This window comes from Felis catus, chromosome D1 (assembly GCF_018350175.1).
Source record: "Felis catus isolate Fca126 chromosome D1, F.catus_Fca126_mat1.0, whole genome shotgun sequence".
Lineage (NCBI taxonomy): Eukaryota > Metazoa > Chordata > Mammalia > Carnivora > Felidae > Felis > Felis catus.
The window spans coordinates 92905648-92914029 of NC_058377.1; positions in this window are offsets into that span (position 1 = coordinate 92905648).

An 8382-nucleotide genomic window follows, 5' to 3' on the forward strand; every position below is an offset into this window, starting at 1 on the left:
GAACACTTTTCATATGAGGGCTAATAAAAATCTCTCTTTCCTCAAAGTAATTGTAGATGGCATGTTGGGCCAAACTCTTAGACAGTAAAAAAAAAAAAAAAAAAAAGACTAGACAATTCAAATATCCAGGTGCTTTGATTAATTCGGTTATTGTCAGTGTTAATGACTAGAGGAACAATGACCTAAAATTTTTAGAGAAGAGACAAGTGTGTTTTTACAATGATGAACCAAACAATCTATACTGGATAGAAATTTTAAGAACTGAAGGATTGGAAACAAAAATAAATAAATAAAGGAGAAGGACATGGAAGTGGAGATTAAAGCAAAGAATCATTATATCAGACATAACTGAGCCTGCTGTCTGGGAAGAGAAGCTTATGGTTAGGGTTTAGAACGTTTGAAGTAATGTCTTTGGAGGAGTAAAATTTACACTATATAACAAATAAAAAGGAATTGAAGGCAGCTGACTAAATCAAAAAAAGTGAGAAGGGCCTTGGGAGTCAGGACATCAAGAAAACTGAGAGGCCAAACACTGAGGGGATTACCATCCATTCAGACTTGACATCAAACAAAATTACATAAGCTTAGTCAAATAGCTTGAGCGAGTGCCAAGTTTCTCATACATTGTTGAGACTGGAATCTAGAAGACAGGTGAACATAACCAGGTTCATAGGTGGAGAGCTTAATTTTTCAGAATAGCATGCATCCCAAAGAAGTAGATTTGCTTGGTGTGTTTTTCATATATCGGAGTGGAGGGCTCATAGCCCAGAAACAGTAATGAAGAACCATCTTGATCTATTGGGAAGTAGGTCAGCTCTGGGGGAAAAATGATTGAGGAAAATAAGTTTGAGATTCTTAATGGATCCAATTCCATTTGCTTGGGATCCATTTAAGTCTACAGTTTCATATCCAGGTCTTTGCCAACGTGGACATCTAATGTCTCATCATACAGACTGTGTTGTGCTTTCATATAGTTAGCTGTGTTCATAATGTTTACTCTATAGTGTTTATAAGGCTTACTCTGATGAACTATATATTTTCTCAGGACCCAGCTCAAAGATAACTTACTCTGATCTTCTCCTTTCTCCCTCTCTTTACCATCCATCCACCAGCAGTTTGGATAGCTCTCCCCCATGCAGTTCTAGGACTTTTTTTGCATAGCTTCATTAACACACTTTCTGCCTTCTGTAACAGATATTTGTATTGTGTTTACTCTTCCATTGGACAGTGAGCAACTTGAGGGCAAGTTTCATACCTTACTGGTCTTTGTATTATTTCTGTCTCCAGCATAGAGAATGAAGATGGTAAGTAGTAATACATTGCTGAAATAAACTGAATTTTAAATCTTGTTCCCTAAGCAGCCACCTTCCTCTACCATGTCAAAAACACTGAATCCCTTATCCTTTCACAACAGCATATTTCATATGGCCAAGAGAGTTAAAAGCATACAGCAGAGAGCTGAAATGAAAAGACTCATTACAGTACTACATTAGGGCTACTAGGTCATATTTTGCAACCATGCTGTGCCACCAATATAATTAGAAGATATTGAACTTTCATTAGTTAAAGAAGCCAGCCACCCTTTAATTGTCATTATTTTTTTTCTGACTCTAATAGTCTCATGAGATAGATATCTCATTTCTGTGACAGACCCAACGGTCACCAGTGGTGCAATTTTATTTCCCTATACCTGAATGCAGCCCAGAATAGTATTCAGCATTTAATACATTCCTAACTTTCATTAGGAACTTCAGTCAAGTACAGATTAATCCAGTTTCCCATTTTAAAATCAGAATGTCTCAGTGTTGGAAAGAGCACAAATTCATTACTACTTATATGATGATGTTTGCATGCCTCCTCGGTAACCCCATGACCTGTGTTCAGTCCTGTGGCCAAACAACTTCAATGAGGAAGAATTCTCTGCATCCAAGGACAATTTACCTCACAGCTTTTACAACTTTAACATTCCTGTACGGAATGAAACAAATACTTTACCCAGAAATTTTACATCCATCAATTGTATTGTATGACATATTCCTTGGTCTAATAACATTTATAGTATTGGAAAACAATTATTATGTTGCCCCACAAGACTTCTTACAGCTGGGCTATTTATGCCCAGTTTTCTAACCTATTTCTGTGTTACATTGTTTGTGTTCGCGTCATTATCTTGATACATTTCTCTCCCTTTACTGTGTTTATATTCCTTAAGATGAGCCCCCGAGATCTGAATCTAATACCCTCATTGCTATGACTATGTAACAAAGGAAAACCAAAGCTTCACTCTTCGCCTGTACGTGTTTATATTTTCTTGTATGCAAACTAAATGGCTTTTTTTTCCTTAAGGTGGGTGATGTGACAACAAACTTTTATAATTGCCATCTTATTCTGATAGTTACCATATGGAGAGTAAATTGTCAAATGGATACACTTCAGTAAATCAACTCCCAGCGCTACTCTCCCTGACCACCATTGTCTGCATTTACAGAAAATGAAACAAAAGTGCAGCAAGTAGTTGACCTTACCTCTGTCATTTTAATGCTTATTAAAAATTTTCCTTCTATATCTGTGGAGTTAAATGTAGATCACATGTATTTCAACAGTAGCACTTCTTTCCTGTGTCTGCTGCTCACCACACCTTATAGCAACTTCTCTGTATGTGTCTCTCCCAAATGAGAGTATGTATGCTCCATGGTTGGAGATTGTCTTATTTGGCTCTGTATTCCCAGAACCTAGCATGTTGCCATTTGTTAAATAAATGATCATTTTGGACAAAAATCATTGATTTTTGTATTAATATATTCATGTATGAATTGTAGATACGAAGGGCACAATTGTACTCAGTAAAATATAGGAAAATGCTGCCAAGTGGAAAAAGGATTGAGCATCTTCTACACTAGCATCAACAAAGGATAGACCAATAAAGAAAATCCTACAGAATATGTTCTAATCTTTATTATTATAATGTGGCAAAGGATTTTCAATAATCTTCAGCTACATAAAATTCCAGGTAATCTACCAATTACTTGGTTGCATTTTTACTTATAAAATTCACTGTTACTTTATGATTACCCGGATACCCTCCCCTATGAGAGGATGAAACAAGCCAACATACATCCGTATAATGGCACAAATGTTGAGGAACTTTAGGATAAATAGTGCCCATGATCAAGGCAATAATGGGAAGCTATTTGGGGCTTTCTTTTTCCTTAAAAATAGCTAATGCTTATTTAGCACTTAGGCTAGGTACTATTCTAAGTGCTTTGCATAGATTATCTCAATTAATTTCAATTATTTCAATTAATTATGAAATACTTCAAAGTAGAAGTCCATTTCACAGATGAGAAATTTAAGGCCAGGATTAACACTCCGGATTCTGATTCTAGAACTATTGATACATACATCCATGTCCCTATAAAACATCATCTGACATCTACTTTAAATGGTTAATAACTACTGCAACACGTTTCAACATATTATCTTCATTTAGGATATTCATAAGCAAGTGTAACTATTTAAGAACTCATACAACTCAATAGCAAAAAAAAAAAAAAAGAAAAGAAAAAAAACCCAAAACCTCTGATTAGAAAATGGGCAGAAAAACTGAATGGACATATTTCCAAAGAAGATATACAAAAGGTTAGCAGGCGCATGAAAAGATGGTCAACCAATATCAAAACCACAATGAGGTATCACCTCACACCTGTCAGAATGGCGAGGGTGTGAAGAAAAGGGAACTCTCATGCACTATTAGTGGGAATTTAAATTAGTACAGCCACTATAGAAGATAGTATGGAGAGTCCTCTGAAGTTTAAAAATAGAACCATTATATGTTCTAGCAATCCCATTTCTGGGTATATATCTAAAAGAAAAGAAATCAGTATCTCATCTGTACTCCCATATTCATTGCAACGTTATTTACAATATACAATAGCCAAGACAAAGAAACAACTTCAGTGTCCATTGAAAGATAAAGGAATAAAGAAAATATAATATCTACATACACAATGGAGTATTATCTGGCCATGAAAAATAATGAAATCTTGCCTTTTGCGACAACATGGATGGACCTTGAGGGCATTATGCTAAGTGAAATAAGTCAGAAAAAGACAAATACTATACACTCTTACTTATGTGAAATCAAACATACTGACACATGTAAGTTCATAGATACAGATAACAGATTGGTGATTGTCAGAAGCAGAGGAGTGGGAGGTGACTGAAATGGGTGAAGGGAGTTGGAAGGTACATACCTAAAGTAATAAAACAAATTGGTCATAGGTGTAATGTACAACATGATAACTATAGTTAATAATTTTATGTTGCACATTTGAAAGTTACTAAGAGAGCAAATCTTAAAAGTTCATATCACAAGAAAAACAACTCCAGAACTATGTATGGAGACAGATGTTATCTAGACTTCCTGTACTTATCATTTTACAATATACACAAATATCAAGTTATTATGTAATATATCTGAAATATTGGGTGAATTTTACCTCAGTAAACAAACAAGCAATGAATGCTTCCTAATTCCAAAGTAGGATTTCTTCATCTCACCTCTATTCACATTTGGGGTGGAATAATTTTTTTCGGGATACTGTCCCATATGTGGTAGGATGTCTAGCAGCATCCCTGACCTCTGTCTTCCAAATGCCAAGAGCATCCTCCCCCTAGTTGTGAGAACGTCTCTAAGACATTGCCAAGTGTCCCCTGGTGGCAAAATCACTGTCCAAAAGAGAAATGATCTGACTTTAAAATCCTTCCTTAACTTTATCATCTTTTTCTTTTTAAAAATGTTTCCCATGTGCCATATAGATAAACAACATAATAAAGAAGCAGCCTTTGAAACAAGGGAGAAAACCTGATTAGAAGGAGTCGCTTCTTGAGGACACAGTGATGCAACTGATTTCTTTTTTCTTTCTCCTGTGACACAAATGATTTTTCAGGTCCCCCCGTACCCACAGCAAACATACTAATCCCACTCTCCTCCCCCATCCTAAAATCCCAGCATAATACTTCTGTTTCTGTTTTCCTGTCTCTAGAGTTCAATTGGTAGAAACAGATTACAATGGAAGCAACAGGATTGGTCCAGAAACATCCTACTGTTTTCAGACTTTCTTCCTGAAGAAAGATGGCTTTTCTTCACATTTGTAAACTAACTTTGCTGTATTCCCAGCACCTAGAACACTGCCATTTGTTGAATAAATGGTGATTTTGGGGGCGCCTGGGTGGCGCAGTCGGTTAAGCGTCCGACTTCAGCCAGTCACGATCTCGCGGTCCGTGAGTTCGAGCCCCGCGTCAGGCTCTGGGCTGATGGCTCAGAGCCTGGAGCCTGTTTCCGATTCTGTGTCTCCCTCTCTCTCTGCCCCTTCCCCATTCATGCTCTGTCTCTCTCTGTCCCAAAAATAAATAAACGTTGAAAAAAAATGGTAATTTTGGTATACAAACATCATTGCTATTTGGATTAATATATTCATGAAATATGAGATATAGATATAAAGGGCACAACTGCACTCAGGAAAATATAGAAAAATGTTGCCAAGTGAAAAAAGGATTGAGCATCTTCTATAATAGCACCAATTTTAGTTATGTCTATTATATCTACTTTTCATTAAATAGTAACTCTTGATTGAAAATTAAGGGATATATTACTCCAGATATTACATTAAAAAAATACTCATGGGGCTCCTGCTTGGCTCAGTCAGTTAAGCATCCAACTCTTGATTTTGGCTCAGGTTATGATGTCAAAGTTCGTGATATCCAGTCCCACGATGGGCTCTGTGCTGACAGTGTGGAGCCTACTTGGGAGTCTCTGTTTTCCTCTTTCTCGGTGCCTCCTCTGCTCCCACTCTCTCTCTCAAAGTAAGTATTTAAATACATAAATAAATAAATAAATAAATACTCCTTCCAGTTTATAAAATATCTACATTTCCTACTCTATGTGTATATTTTGTAAGATCAGCACTGAATTTTAACATAAAGATGCGATTTTATTGCTAATTGCACAATCATTTGAATGCAAAATATTACGATTTTCAGGAATGTCAGTACTGAAGCATATGTCTTTTATCTTAACCCAAAGGGGACAGTAAGAAGTCCCATAACATCTTCATCTATAAGGTTACGGTCACTCTTTTCTTCCAACGTATTTCAAATTTGGCTCAAAGCATCCCCCACCAACACCCCTCAGTTTTAGCCTCAGTTTGCAGCCAAATGCAAAGGAGTTCATCCAGTAAAGACTCAGGTCCTTTTCTTTCCACCAGAAATACTCATCGTAGGAAGAAGAACACACTTGCATTCAGATCTTTTTGTCAGTTACCCACTCAAGCTGGATGAACAAGGAGAAAGTAACATAGCTGCTTCTTTCACAGAATTCACGAAAACTAACGTTCCCAAAGTAAGTTATAATTTGGCATCTAAGTGCAATTTAGGTGTATGTACATGTGTCTGGCTTCAATGAATTCTAAGCATATCTGAAAAAGTGAATCAAACCATTTATTTCACCTGACCAATATGTAAATCTTAATTTCTTTTTTAAGTTCCATATTAATTCTGTAAGCAGATAAATAAATTGAGACTAAATATTTTTTTAATATTTGGGAAGAATTATAATTTTAATAAAATTGCCTTCTCCTAATATACATGAAAAATAAATACAGCCTAGAGAAAACTTTGCTAATTCAGTCCAACTTATATGAATCATGAAAATACTCTATTTTTTATTGATTTTACAAATAATTACATATATATATATACATATCTATATATTAATGTTCATTCATTTGAGAGAGAGAGAGAGAGAGAGAGAGAGAGCACACAAGCAGGGGAGGAGCAGAGAGAGAAGGAGAGACAGAATCTGAAAAAGGCTCCAGGCTCTGAGCTGTCAGCCAAACCCACGAACCTTGAGATCATGACCTGAGCCTAAGTCCAACACTTAACCGACTGAGCCACCCATGTGCCCCAGAAAATAATTATATTTTTAACTCACTGGTAATGATATCTTTTTTTTAAATTTTTTAATGTTTATTTCTGAGACAGAGAGAGAGACAGAGGATGAGTGGGGGAGGGGCAGAGAGAAAGGGGGACACAGAATCCGAAGCAGGCTCCAGGCTCCAAGCTGTCAGCACAGAGCCCGATGTGGAGCTCGAACCCACGAACCGCGAGATCATGACCTGAGCTGAAGTTGGACGCTCAACCAACTGAGCTACCCAGGCGCCCCAGTAATGATATCTTTTGAGTGGAATGAGACCTCACAGACTTTCACATAGTCATGTTTGTTCTTTCTCTGAATACAGTAACTTTGTTTTTAATGATTTATTTTTTAAATTTTCATCCAGGTTAGTTAGCATATAGTGCAACAATGATTTTAGGAGTAGATTCCTTAATGCCCCTTAATCATTAAGCCCATCCCCTCTCCCAGAACCCCTCCAGCAACCCTCTGTTTGTTCTCCATACTCAAGAGTCTTTTATGTTTTGTCTCCCTCCCTGTTTTTATATTATTTTTCCCCTTCCCTTATGTTCATCTGTTTTGTATCTTAAAGTCCTCATATGAGTGAAATCATATGATATTTGTCTTTCTCTAATTTTGCTTAGCATGATACCCTCTAGTTTCATCCACGTAGTTGCAAACAGCAAGATTTCATTCTTTTTGATTGCCGAGTAATACTCCATTGAATACAGTAACTTCTTTGAGAGTAGCGATCTTTACCATGTGCTGTGTTTTAGCTCATAAATCAATATTAATATAACAATACTGAACACTCACTATATGCAGGTTATATTTATTAATGGCTTGCAAGTCTATATGAAGCACTATAAATATATAGCCTCACTAAATACTCATAATATCTTCTTGAGGTAGGTGCTGTGAAAAGTGAGGCTTTGAGATTTTAAGTAACCTCCCAAAGTCGGCTAACAAGTAACAATTGGATTCAGGATTTGAATCCTCGCCTCTGACTCCCAAACTCAGATTCTAATGACACTACTTTATCTGACGTACATGTGAGTAAAACACCCTAATGTGTTACTTATTCAGAGATTTGTAGACCAGCAAATCTGAGATTTGTAGACCAGTTGATGTAGATCAACATTAGCAGGAAATTTGTTAGACATGCAGACTCTCCAGGCCTGCTCCATATCAGAATCCACATTTCTACACCATCCTCGGAATACCTGTGCACACTAAAATTCCAGAAATACTATTCGAGTGGATACTGCTGGGCTGTCTTCTTGGCAAACAGCATGTCCACAATTTTGGTTTAGAAAACCACATAGTTTCAGCAAAGCAATCCACATTGAACTAAACTATTCTTCCCATTGAAGGAAGTCTCTGGATTTTCTCTGGGAATGCTGGCACAAAAATTCTAGTCTTCAAGGCGA